Source organism: Anastrepha ludens, chromosome 6 (genome assembly GCF_028408465.1).
Source record: "Anastrepha ludens isolate Willacy chromosome 6, idAnaLude1.1, whole genome shotgun sequence".
In the NCBI taxonomy this organism is placed as follows: Eukaryota; Metazoa; Arthropoda; class Insecta; order Diptera; family Tephritidae; genus Anastrepha; species Anastrepha ludens.
The window spans coordinates 20,268,649-20,282,665 of record NC_071502.1 but is presented as its reverse complement, the minus strand read 5'-3'; the positions used below and the strand labels follow the sequence as shown (position 1 = coordinate 20,282,665).

The 14,017-nt window shown below is 38.9% G+C and overlaps 1 non-coding gene across 1 annotated transcript; it reads left to right on the top strand.

The window, feature by feature from the left end:
- Positions 1-6,582: 6,582 nt before the first annotated feature.
- On the top strand, positions 6,583-6,664 carry Trnas-cga (transfer RNA serine (anticodon CGA)). Its single transcript has one exon. It is a non-coding gene; the product is annotated as a tRNA-Ser (tRNA).
- Positions 6,665-14,017: the final 7,353 nt, after the last annotated feature.

Below are 14,017 nucleotides of genomic sequence, written 5' to 3'. Positions count from 1 at the left end.
CTTCGACGTCATCAAGCCAGCTCTTCCTTGGTCGGCCTTTCTTTCTAGCTCCAATTGGACGTAAAGTAAACACCCTTCTTTGGATTCTTTCCTTGGGTATTTTTATGATGTGGCCAATCCATCTAATCCAAAGCGCTTTAATAAAACTTGTTACATTTTCACCACCAATAAGGTTTTCAATTTCTTTGTTGTAACGGATGCGATACGTGCCGTTTTCAAGCCGAATAGGACCGTCGATTTTTCTCATTATGCTTAAGATTTCATTAGGTCTAAAATACTCCTCAAATATTGGAGCTTAGGTGTCAAAATATCATTTCCCCTTTTTTTGCCGATTCACGTAGAGTTTGAGACGCTGTTTCACTTGGTGTAAACCAGACATGAAGAGAAAGAAAAGCACAAATACAAAAAAAAAAACTTTTCTATTATTTACTAGAAAAAAATATACATAACTATTTAGTACTGTTAGTAGCTTTTATATATTTCTTTGCCGCCGTCTTTCTCGAGACCTTTTCATATATTGGTTCCGAGGAATAATCTTGGACGCCTTGAATGTAGTTGGACCCAGGCAATGCGGAGAAAAGCCGACAACAACGGCTTGTGAAAGTGAGGTGGTCAGAATTTTGTTATCCTCTTTAAATTTTTCTTTAACTGAAAAGCCAAGGGTATAGGTGTCACGCCGTTTCTTCCACACCCGATACATTCACAAATTTTTTTATATGGAACAGTCAAAAACAAAAAAAAATCGCAAAAATTAACGGCACTTTGTAATCACTTGAAACTTGCTCTTTTTCATACTAAAATCTAATCGGCTATAAAGTGTAAGGCTTGTAGCCACAAAAATCCTTGTTAAAAAGTTAAAGAGTTTTGGTGAAAGTTGGAAAATATTTGGACCAAATTTGAAACTTTGAGATTTTTGTTGTAGTTTGAACTATATTTTTATAAAAAAGTAGTGTGCTTATAATTCTGCACAGTTAGGCACCTTCGATTCGCCACTTCTCTGCTCGCTATGGTTGGCTCTGCTCTTTTGTCGACAAATTTGATTGTGGAGGCAACAACAAAGTTTTCGAACAAGATTCGCCGCTAACGAGTATGATTATACCTCAAGGCGAATTGTATACTGAAGGTGGCGCCTTTCCCAAAGAGTTACTTTACATTTCGCATTTTTCACAGGTCTGACGTCAGGCTTCTTTTTAATACAAAACGAACAAGAGAAGGAGAAATCGCATGCTTGTGAAAATTCAGTGAAAAACTTGGTAATCTTGTGATTTGTGAGTTGTAAACTAAACAAACGATTGAAAACGAACTGCCGCGTGTTGAATTGTGAAAGAAAAAATGAGTATCTCCAAATGCAGTTTTTTTGCGTTTTCATGCGGAAGACGCCGTGGTTAGAAAGTATAGGGTCCGGCACTCGAAGTCTAACCAATTAAAAAGTCCATTAATTTAGTTTGGAAAATTACTTTCATTCAATTCAAAGTAAAAAATGGGTAAAAATAATACAAAATTAAGAATCAATTTACTTTTGCTCGATATGACCACTTTTTACCTTGACTATGGCCTTGAGATGGTCCAGAAACGAAACGCAAACTGCCCGAATTTGACCTGCAGGTATTTTGGCCCACTCGCAGACAATGGCTTTTTCCAGCGCCTCGACACTGGTGAATCTTTTACTTCGGAACTTGCTCTCCAAATTTACCCGAAGAGAATTATATTGTTTATGAATTTATATTTCTAAAGTATCACGATTTTTAGTGGCTGTCCATAGTTCAGCTATGCTGCCAAGGGTTGTCCAGTTCTTGATGTTGCGCATCCACGAAAGCTGTTTTCTGCCAACATATCGTTTTCCTTCAATTTAACCTTCTACAGGGTCCGGAACTCGAAGTGTAACCAATTAAAAAGGTCAAAAATTTAGTTTGGAAAATTACTTTTATTTAATTCAAAGTAAAAAATGTGTAAAAATAGTTCAAAATTAAAAAGCAATTTACTTTTGCTCGATATGATCACTTTTTACCTTGACTATGGCCTTGCGACGCGGTCCAGAAAGGAATCGCATGCTGTCCGAATGTGATTTGCAGGTATTTTGGCCCACTCGCAGACAATGGCTTTTTTCAGCGCCTCGAGACTGGTAAATTTTTTTGTTTGGACCTTGCTCTCCAAAATGATCCAAAGCGAATAATCCAACGGATTGGCGTCTGGTTAATTTGAGAGTCATTGTGTGGAGGTCATGAAGTTCGGAACGTTTTTTGTTTTAGCCATTCTTGGTTCACTCGAGCTTTGTGAGACGATGCCGAGTCTTGTTGAAACATCCATGGTCTTCTACCGAAATGTTTGTCTGCCCACGGCTTCAAAGCAACCTCCAGAATACTTTCTCAACAATATTTTGCATTTACCTTGATGCCAGGCTCGATAAAAACAATTGGTTAGCGCCCATCTGCGGTTACAGCGGCCCAAACCTTTACCTGTGGCGGGTGCTGCCTCCTGGTGGCCAATCGTTGACTCAAATTCGCGTATGAGCGGTCGGTGAAATAAACTCTATCGTTTTGGGAGTTTACGAGTTCCTCAATTTGAAAAATTTTCTCGTCAGAAAACACAATTTCGGAAATGGACCGCTTTCGGCCAAGCGAAGCAACTCCTTCGCTCTCTCAATCTGACTTGTTGCTGCTCTGGTGCGAGATCATGCGCCTTTTGGATCTTGTGAGGCTTGACTTTCAGATTATTTTTCAGTATGCAGCGGATGCTACGGTCAGATAATTTCAGTTTTTTCGTCATTTGATTGGCACTTCGTCGGGGATTTCGCTCAAGTCGCTTCATCACTTTTTGAAGCATTTCAAGTAACGTTGCAGTCTTTTGATGACCACCTTCATGACGTTTCGCGATGCTACCAGTATCATTGCTTTAAAGTGCTCGAGCTCACGAACAATCGCTGGTTGTGATTTTCCGGCCAAATATAATGCAATCACACTATTAAATTTGAAATACATTACTGATTTTCTTTTTTCGCGTTTACTCTCGGCAAAATGCTTCCGGACGTTTGTAAACTATACACTGGACTGTCATTTAGTCAACTATCAGATAGCAATGCCCGTGCGTCAGCTGCGCGAGCAGTCTGAAGTTGGTTACACTTCGAGTGCTGGGCCCTGTATATTTTCGAGTTGTTGCGAATATCCAATTTTTTTTATTTTTTAACTGTCTGCAAATATTTATGCATGTAGGTCGTGAATGCGTCGCATTGCACTGAGCAAGAATTCATGAAATGTTTTTTTACGCTAAATTCAAATATAAAATTCAGTTTCACTTCGTTCATATGCAAGCTGAGTTAAACAGAAGTTGCTGCATAGATTTCTTGCATTTATTTGATATTTTTTTTCTTTTTTGACAGTTTTCTTCCAGTTTTTCTTTTTCCAGTTTTGAAATTCTAGCGCTTCAATGAGCTCAATGTGCAAACGAAAACTGAGCTGGGCAAAAAAATGCAAGAGGACGAATATTAAATCCGGAAAACACCAGTCATATTCGCGGTAAATAGCAAAATATCTACACTCGCTGCATCATTACGCCGCCAACTGCACTTGATTGCGTTTTAAAGTTTAGCCGGAAATTTCGCAACCCAAGCGGAAACCTTGAAAACACATCGCAAATTTGTATTTTAAATAATTTCTGTGACATGAAAACCTAAAAATAAAGTTGCTAGATAGCAGAGTGAGTGAAGAGTTGTCAAACTGTTTAATGGCATGCAACAATTTAGATGTAATTTGGTGGCTGGCTGTCCAACCAAGTGATGAGCGCAAAATAATAACACTTAGCAACAACAAAACAGCACCGGTATCAATATTTACCTATTTAATCTCTGCATCAACATTCGCGTGACAAAGCACTGCGTAGACGAAGCCGACGACGACGACGCCGACAACAATAACAACAATAATAATACACCTCATTGTTACAGCGAAAGGAAAAGCGAGCTGCTCTGCTCATCTCTGCTTTAGCTTGATTCTCTTGTTTCAAAGCACTTTAACCTGTGTATGTACAATAAAGTACTCTTACAAAAGTTTGAACATCATCTCATTCCACTCTAACCCCCTCATTGAGACCAGTGCCGGTCACAGGAAATTATCGCTTGTACTACTAGCCCACTCTCTACGCTCTGTTTGTTTACCTTGTACTCACACAGGCAGGATTCAGCAACGCAAGCTATGTGTGTGCATAGATTTTGACGCTAACCGACATTTCGGGCATCACCGACAGCTGGCACTACAAATTGTACACGATTCAGCTGCGTATTGCCGTCAAATTCATTTGGCCAAATTTCTGCTGTTCTTGTTGGCCGCTTGGTGGTTTGTTATGATAATGGCTGTGACATGCAAAGTTTGGCTGCAGCCAAACGATGTAAAGATAAGCGCATGGCAGTGACACCAAAAGCAATTTTAACGAGTTATTGAGCGGAGTTGATGAGCAAATAATCGGTGTGTATGTGCCGGTTTTTCGTGCAGAAAAATTAAATGTATGCTTGTACAAGAAGTAATGAAATTAATTTTTAGTATTTTCAAAAAGAAAGTAAGTCAAGGTCTTGGTAAAATTTTGTTTTATATTTCGAAATATAATTTGGAGGCAAATTCATTACTGATTAAAAAAGTGAGGCTAATATTTTTTTATTTTTTATTTTTTTTTGTGATGACAGACTAGCAAGTACAGCACTCAGACACAATTAAGTCCATTGTACTGCACTCCGGTTCCTTTTTTAATTTTCTTTAAATCTATATTACTTGACCTCAGAAGAAATCTAAGTAGATCTTGTGGTACCAAGTAGCCAAGGTGGTCGCTTATTTCCACATCAGTGCCAAAGACCTCAAGCCTGATTCGAGCGAATAGCTAATAGTTACTAATAAGTCTGACTTACAGTGTAAAAATGCGCACCGGATGCCACTGAAAATATCTGACCGTGGCATCCATCCCCCATATATTGAAAAATGATCTCGAAATCAAGCCTTATAAGATTCAAAAGGCGCATAAACTCACACCAAAGCGAAGGAGTTGCTTCGCTTGGCCGAAACTGGCAAATTTCCGAACATTGTGTTTTCTGACGAGAAAACTTTTCAAATTGAGCAATTCGTAAACTCCCAGAACCGTCCATACGAGAATTTGAGTCATCGATTGGCCACCAGGAGACAGCACCCGCCACAGGTAATGGTTTGGGCCGCTGTAACCGCAAATGGGCGCTCTCCAATCGTTTTTATCGAGCCTGGCGTCAAGGTAAATGCGAAATTTATCGGGAAGTAATCTGGAGGTTGCTTTGAAGCTGTCGGCTTAGCAACACTTCGGTGGCAGACCATGGACGTTACAGTAGGACTCGGCACCGTCTCATAAAGCTTGAGTGAACAAAGAATGTCTAAAAACGTTCCGAACTTCATGACCTCCACACAATGGCTCTCAAATTAACCAGGCACGAGTCCGATGGATTATTCACTTTGGGTCAAGGCGCTGAAAAAAGCCATTGTCCGCGAGTGGGCCAAGCTATCTACAAGTCACATTCGGACAGCTTGCGATTCGTTTCTGGACCGCGTCTCAAGGCCATAGTCAAGGCAATTTTTTACTTTGAATTGAATAAATAATAAATAATTGTAATTTTCCAAACAAAATTTATTGCCCATTAAATTGGTTACACTTCTAGTGTCGGACACTGTATATGGAGAAAATGCGCAATAATGTCAAGGGAAAAATGATCAAAAACGAGTGACAGTTTTGAGCCTTTTTATTGTACTAAAATTGTGTAGGCTATAAAAGGGTCAAAGAAACGACTAGCGCGGTTTGTTAAACTCGGCCAAAATCGCCTAAGCGGTTATCGCGCCAATTAAGAAGAGATAAAAGGGCCATTTTGGAGAGCGAGGTCCTGGAGCGCTGGCTCTTTGGCGCCAATTCTGGTCGCACTCATTAGCTGTATGCTGATTTTCGGTTGCTTGGCAATATACCTACAAGGGTGTGCTGGTTTGACTGCTCTATTTTCCTGATTTGTGTAGACCTTTTCGACATTTGTACTACCAGAGCGTGCCTCACCTTTGACGGCTACGTATATTACCAGCACTGAACTGCTTTGCTGTTGTTGCATGATCGATTCGACGTGGCCGTAGACCCAATTACGCATGTTCAAATAAATGGCTTCCCAAAACACAAAACTACCCAATAATTATGGTTAGTGTGTAATTTACCCCTTCAATTGTCATATGTACACAAGTATGTATGTATGTTTACATAGCTCCTAACTGCCATGGCTATTTAGCGTTGCATACTTTCAGGCGGCTATAATAACATCCAATGTTTCTGCATTGTGTTTTTGTTGGCCTATTAATTTTGATTGTAAGCACATTTGCCCATATAAAATAGTAATCTGCATATTCCTTATCGCTTTACACTTATCGTTTTGGGCATATCAAATTTTTACTGTTATCATCAAACAAGTATTTCATTTACGTATGCTTGCTGATTTTTATTCGACTTAAATTTTGTGAATTTTACTGTAACTGTATTGTGTACGTGAGCTGCTTGTATATGTGTTAGTGCTTGTGTGTGCAATTTGGCGCTGAGTTATTATAGGCAGTCGTGGCCGAGTGGTTAAGGCGTCTGACTCGAAATCAGATTCCCTCTGGGAGCGTAGGTTCGAATCCTACCGGCTGCGGAACGGAATTTTTTTTTAAGTAAATTTAATTTTTCTTGTTACTTAAATATTTTTCTCTTTTGCAGTGTGTATTCCAGCCAAAATTGTGTGTAAAAAATAAAATTTGAGATCTGTAGTTTCAAAACATGGTGGCGAAAATTTAATCACCCTTTAGGAAGATTTATAATTTTTGCATATGGCATCGCGACTCAATCGCATTTGACATTTGTGGGCTAGGCAGGCAGCTGCAGTACGCATACAAGAAATGGAGTGCGTGATAGTCAAAATAAAGATTTCCAGCTCAAGATTTCCATTGCAAAATCATATTTTTATTGAGGATAAAAGTTATTGAAAAACAAAATTGGTTGTTTACTCTTGCGATATTTTGTATAAAAGCGTTGTTTAGCTGATTTACCAAATCTTAATATTTTTTTGCTCTGCTTGGTTATTTTCCCAGATTAATAATAGAAGCAATTGAAGTGATTTTGTTGCGCCACATGGAAAGAGAAGTTTGCAAAGTTTGTTGCCTTGTCACAAATGCATCAGGTCACGATTTCTTTTACAGGGTGGGCCAAATAAGACGTACTAATGACTACAGACTACTGCTTAGCAGTATGCGCAGTTGCTCCATCTTGTTGAAACCACAAATTAGGATACTGCTCCGCCATTGACCGCAAAAAGTTTTCAATCAATATTCTGTAAGAAGCTCCTGAAATCGATTTCGGCGTTTCATTCTCATTTTTGAAGAAATATGGACCGATAACTCTACTGGCCATAACACCGCTTGTTTGTTGACATAACCATTTAAATTGAAATGCTCTTCATCCGACATCAAAACATTATTTAAAAAATCACTTCGTGTGGCTAATTGTGTAAGAATATAAAAACTCGATAATTTTAGCGCGTTGTGTTGTACTGTAGGGTTCCATAATAAATTTCCAACAATTCAATTATAACCTATATTACAAAAAGAGAAAAATAAATATGTCAAAAAATAAAAAAGTTATTTGTGCTTAACATTTGTAGGTCTTATTTGGTAAGTATTCGTGAATAGTATTTAGTAAGACATTCGTGGATAAATAGCTTCCCTTCAATACTGAGGCCCACACATCACTAAGAGAAAGTGGCGCTCTCTTAACTTTGCAGAATTTTGCTACAGTTTTCAGCAGTTGAGAGCGATCTGTAGCAGAGCTCAATTTGTTTATAATAGGAGCTAAGGAGCCACGTTTTTATTGTTTGGACGTAAACGGAAAGCAGAACGTACGGCGCTTGGAGAAATCATTGAGAATGCCCTCATCTTTTCTTGTAGAGCATATACCTCGCTGCGCAATTTGTGTACATTAGCGCTATTCCATCCGCTTAACTGCCGACTTCAGGTTCATAACATCTGCTGAAAACTCACTGAACCGCTCCATTACTCGCTCTTCCGATTCTCTTAATTGCAACGTCGGTATGCTCAGCTTTTGTGATTCTAGGCGACTCAAATTTCGCACACCACGCATTGAGAGCAGGGGTTGATAACTACTAACTACTACTACAGTACTAAGAGACTTTCTTTGTACTGAAGGCGTTTGCGGAAATGGTGACAATTTGTTTAACACTAACCGTACCGCGCCCGGTCAAAATTGAATTTAAAAATATAAACTGACTAACTGTTCCTTGGTTAATTTATCTTTATAAAAATTCATATATTATCAAATTTGGCAATTTGCCTCTTTTTGTGTTTGATTTTTTTTTTCTCTATCTCATAATAAGCAATGGAGAGGCTGACTTACTAACGGTAATTCTCTTTGCAAATACTTGATGCTGTTGGTAAAAATCTAAAAAGGTCAGTATAAGTTTGAATGCCGTAGTGTACGAATTGAAGAAAAATCAAGTGCGATAAATAATAAACAAATTTTATAAAAATCAATACATCATTCTTTTATCCCTGCGTACAGACAGGAAAAATGCTGGTTCTGGCCATTTTGACTGTTCGCAGAGGACAAAAGCGTCGAAGGATTTTATGAGATTCTGAAAGTGAGAGTAGTAAAAATGCCCAGATTACTGATATAGCTTTGGATGGAACTGTTTGGCAACAAATAAAAGCAGGCTCTATAATCGGCGGCCGCCGTAGCCGAATCGGTTGGTGCGTGACTACCATTTGGAATTCACAGAGAGAACGTAGATTTGAATCTCGATGAAACACTAAAATTAATAAAACATTTTTCTAATAGCGGTTGTCCCTCGGCAGGCAATGGCAAGCCTCCGAGTGTATTTCTGCCATGAAAAAGCTCCTCATAAAAAATCTGCCGTTCGGAGTCGGCTTGAAACTGTAGGTCCCTCCATTTGTGAAACAACATCAAGACGCACACCACAAAAAGGAGGAGGATCTCGGCCAAACACCCAAAAAGGGTGTACGCCCCAATTATGCATATATATATAATCGGAAGGCCTCCATATAATTTCAAAGAAATATCAGGTGCAACTGGCAACGCTAAAAGAAATATTATGTTCGGTAAAGCAAAGACGGCTTTTTTTATTATTGATAAGTGGATTCTTGAGCACATAAAAACATGCACAGAAGGTGAAGCGTTGCGAAAACTAGGAACTACTTGGGATTTACGCATAACAAAATTCATATAGTTGTCGGGGCGCTGATCAAGACAGATATTTACCTACATATATCATATCTATGGAATTCAAAATGGGGACCTGTTTTTTTCTCTAAAACTATAAGTAGAAGCAGATTCGCGGAAATTTTAAAATTTCTCCGATTTGATAAAAAGACACAGAGAAGCCAGCGTCTAAAAACCGACAAATTTGTTCTAATTTCGGACGTGTGGCACAAGTTAATTGCGAATAGTAAGAAAAACTACAAGCCCGATATGAATTTGACAATTGACGAGCAACTTTTTCCAACCAAAGCCAAGTGTAAATTCACTTAGTACATGACCAAATAAATCTGATAAAATATGTCAATAGTAAATATATTATAAACGGTTTTCCATATCTTGGGAAAGAAGGAACTAGAAGACCGTCAATATCACTGGGCGAATTTGTTGCCCTCCAACTAGTCGAACCATTCACCCAATGTTGGAGAAATGTTACAACTGACAACTTTTTTCCTAGTTCATCATTGGCAATAAAACTGTTAGCAAAGCGAACAACATTAGTTGGGACTATGCGAAGTAATAAAAGGAGTTTGCCTAAACTTGCGAAAGCAACAAAGCATAAAATAGAACGTTTCTCGACAGTAATCTACAAATCAGATAAGTGCACTCTTACAATTTATGAGACCAAACCAAGGAAAAAAGTTATAGTTCTAAGAACAAAGCATAAAAGCGTAAATATTGAAAATAATATATTAATTAGTAGAAAGAAAATACCTGAAACCATTGCATACTATAATAAAACTAAATTCGGCGTCCATGGATTCTTTATAAGGAAGTAAGACAGAAATTTCTACTACAATTAGCGAAAGAGTTTACTGAGGACTATAACCAATTTCTCCAAGAATCATAGGATAATCTTCAAGCGACATCATATAAAAATTCAAATTCTCGAAAACATGTCAGATAAAATTTTGCGGAGAAAATAAAACAACGAAATCTTGCCCAAAATGTAACAAATATGTTTGCCGCAAGTGTATGGCGGAGAATCCTATTATCTGTAGAAAATTTCAGTAAAAGAAAAGTATTCCTCATTTATCCCTAAATAATATAAAGGCTGCAATTATAATCTCTTGTTTCATTTGCATTATATAATACAAAAAAATGAGAATGTATGAACAGCAGGGGTTTTTCACAGTGATTCAAGTAGTTATATTAAACTTTATTTTGATTTTGATTTTCCCGGACAACAGAATCCCTTATAAAAGATTTACGTATGTAGCTTTTTAGCAAACACCCAGGGGATTTAATAAAAATACAGATTGAACTACAACTACTCAAAAACACGTCTACTCTGTCTGCTGATATATTTATCTTTCAGGTTTCACTATGCGAAAAATTACATAATTTAAATGCCCACTGCGGACACTTCTCCATGTAAAATCCGCGAAAACGCCGATTGATGAATGCCTACGACCCTTTGCACGCGACTCGTATCGTCATTGGCTCGACATGTTTTTTAATGCAGGGACGATGACGATGTGCTTATATGCCGTTCCCACGACAGTCGGTTCTACGTAACCGCAACGACCCGGTTTCATATGCGGCCAAGGACTGTTACTTCAGCAGCATTCCCCATATATGTATGGGGAATGTTTATGCTGCTACAACAAAAATACGCTTGCAAGCGATTATCTATCGTCAAAGTACGAGTTGTCAATTTGTCGAGCGATGAACGGGAATATATTTCATTATACTCTCTACTCCTCCGGAGGAGAAATAAAAGAAAAAGGAGGCACTGGGTGCATCCGTACATAAGGAATAACTCAAACAACAGATTATTCATTGCCGCGAAGGAGTTAAAAGAGAATGAGCACAAATTTCTGACATTTTACAGGATGTCTAAAAATTATACTAAGAACTAAAATACTAACACTGAAAATAGAAAACGAAATACTTACAAAGGCCTGCTGTAATCTGTAATTTTTCTATCCTCAGCAGAACCAGTTTTTGAAATTTTTTCTCCAAACTTTGAATTGTTAACTCATTCGGACGATTATTTCCACAAAAAAAAAAAAATAAGAATTTTGCTTTATGTTGTTCGTAAAGATCGACCATTTAATAAAAAGTTTCAATAACTTTAACGCATTGTTCTAGCGTTCAAAATTCTACATCTACTTGACAAATGTCAAAGATGACATAAAAAAGGCACCATCTAAGAATTATTTACTACTAACATAAAGGCAAATATGACTTGAGGACCACGGCCTGAAACTCACCAAACATAAAATCGAAATCATCCTTTCGACACGAGATCACATGCCACTCGAGGTCAGCATGTAAATAGGCGAAACGGTGTTAGTGATTCAAAATATTCAATACTTTGACTGCAGGCTTACTCTCTGGGCCCATATACGGCATGCGACTACCAAAGCAGCATAGGTCAACACAAAGCAAAAGAAAGCTAATTATGGCGGCCATAAACTCGATTCTTCTGTACGGCAGAGAAGTAGAGGGAATTGTGCTAAACTGCAAAGCCAAGCGCAAAGCACTCAGCTTATCATACTGTCTCTGGCGCTGCAGTCTTTGTGATCAGCGGCCAGACACCCGTCGACCTCACGGCTTAAGAAGGAATGGATGCGTGGGACTCCAAGAAGAAACACCTTATCACAAACTTCTTAGAACGAAGATGCCAAATCACGGAACCGCGTGGCAGATGGACGGCGAAACTTATTCCATCAATTGACAAATGAGTCCAAAGCACCTTCGGGGATGTGAACTTCTTTGTTACTCAGTTCCTTTCATGCCACGTATACTTCCGGAGATACCTTTACCGCACGGGCAAGGTAACTCATTCCAAGTGCATATACTGCGAAGCGTCGAGCGATGACGCTGAACCTACGTTTTTTAGTTGTGAAAGATGGGTCGCGGAAGGAGATGCTCTGAGGAAGCAGATTGGTGAAATCGCGCCGAGCAACATAATCAGTAAAACGCGAGTATGATGAGATACATCAAGAACGTACTACGGAAAGAAATAGACCTCGACACAGTGCGATAAAGCGAAGCCTCCTGGACAGAGACACAAGAAGACGAGCCCATGGTTGGAAGGTGGCTACAAATAGGGTGGACCCAGACTTGAGTGAATAGAATTGGTCCCTTATGAATGCCGTTCTGGGCCCTCGGGAAGTAATGCAAAAAGTAGTCACGGGAAGGGTGTCTCCGCACAAGGAGATTGTGGTCTAACTGTAGTTCTTCTTGGCTCAGCTATGTTAATGGAGAGTTTGACGATGTGGTCTTCGTCTCTGTGCAATACGTGTCCCTGCCTTCTCTCATTTTGTCCGCGATGGATGCAATTTCAGTATTTTGATGTTTTTCACTTTGTCCACGTTATTCCTGTTGCCTAGCGAAGCATTTTCAATTGCGCCACGTGCCCTTTCTGGATGTGCTAAGCTTGCGTTGCCCAACATTTTGAACTGTATAGCATTACCAGTCTCATGCAGGTTTGTACACCTTTGCCTTAATCGTAAATGGCATTTTCTTGTCACATCATCATCTATTTTCTATTTTCACTCACGATCGATCCTAGCTTTTTGGCTGCCCACTGCTATTGGCTGTCCATTTGTACAGGGAAGTACAGATCTCTTATTGGTCTGTCTATTCTTCGCTTAACGGTTCTACGCATTCCGTTGTTTGCCTGTATTTCATTCCAAGTGCTCAGTTTCCTCTCCAGTTAAGCGAGGTCCTCATTAATTAGGACTATATTGTCCACGTAAAGGATATTCCATGGCGGTTTGTCTAGAGCTTTAGATTTTAGATGATCCATAATAATGTTAAAAATCAACGAGCTGAGTTTTGAATCTTGGAACACACCGACCATCCCTGGGAGCTTTTGCGTTAGTTTGCCTCGTGAACATATTTGCGTGGGGGTTTCGTGGTGCATGTTTTGTATCGGGTTGATGTATTGTTCTGGTATTCCTGTGGCTCTAAAGGAGTGCCAGGGTATTGCCTAGGTACCATATCGGAGGCCTTCTCTAGATATACTCGTATAAAAACCATATGCAAATTTTTCTTCCCACTGCGGTATTTCTCCGTTAGTACTCCGTTAGAAACTTTGTTGATGATAACACCGACTGTAGATTATTCGGAAATTTTCTCCAACCGTCAGCTGCTGAGGTTCTGCGCATTCATGCCTTTCTACCCCTCTTCTCGCAAACAACACATCTCTTCGCTCGTCAACTTTCCTCGCTCTTCTCTCTCTTTGCGGCAGTGCAACGAGTCAGCCTCACTTACGCTTCTACACAAATAGTTCAGAATTCGTTCGGTGAAGAGTTGATATAAATTTGAAAGCAAACTATCATAAAAAAACAAAAAAAATTATTCAACTATCGTGTCTGTGCATGTGTTGTAGACATCAAGCGCCGAGTGTTTACAAATCTTCTGAAAGCCAACGTATAATTTTCGGGCTTCTCATGAATACTCTCTTTGACTGCAGTCTTCCTACCAGCATTTCTTTTATATTTTAGTAAATTTTTTCGAATTCCAATTGCCAAATACCTCAAACTTTGTGCTAATACAGGGTGGCTGATGAAAGCCGCTATAAAAAAAAAATTGAATAACTTTTTTTCTTTTTAAGTTATCTGTTCCATTTTTGTTTTAATTTGCAGATTGATCTTTAAAATTTATTAAAATGGATAACTGGGACACGCAAACAAGAATTTGGATAGTCCGCCGCTATCACGCACTGGAGTCCGTAGTTTTGGTACAGAGAGAGTACAGGCGGATG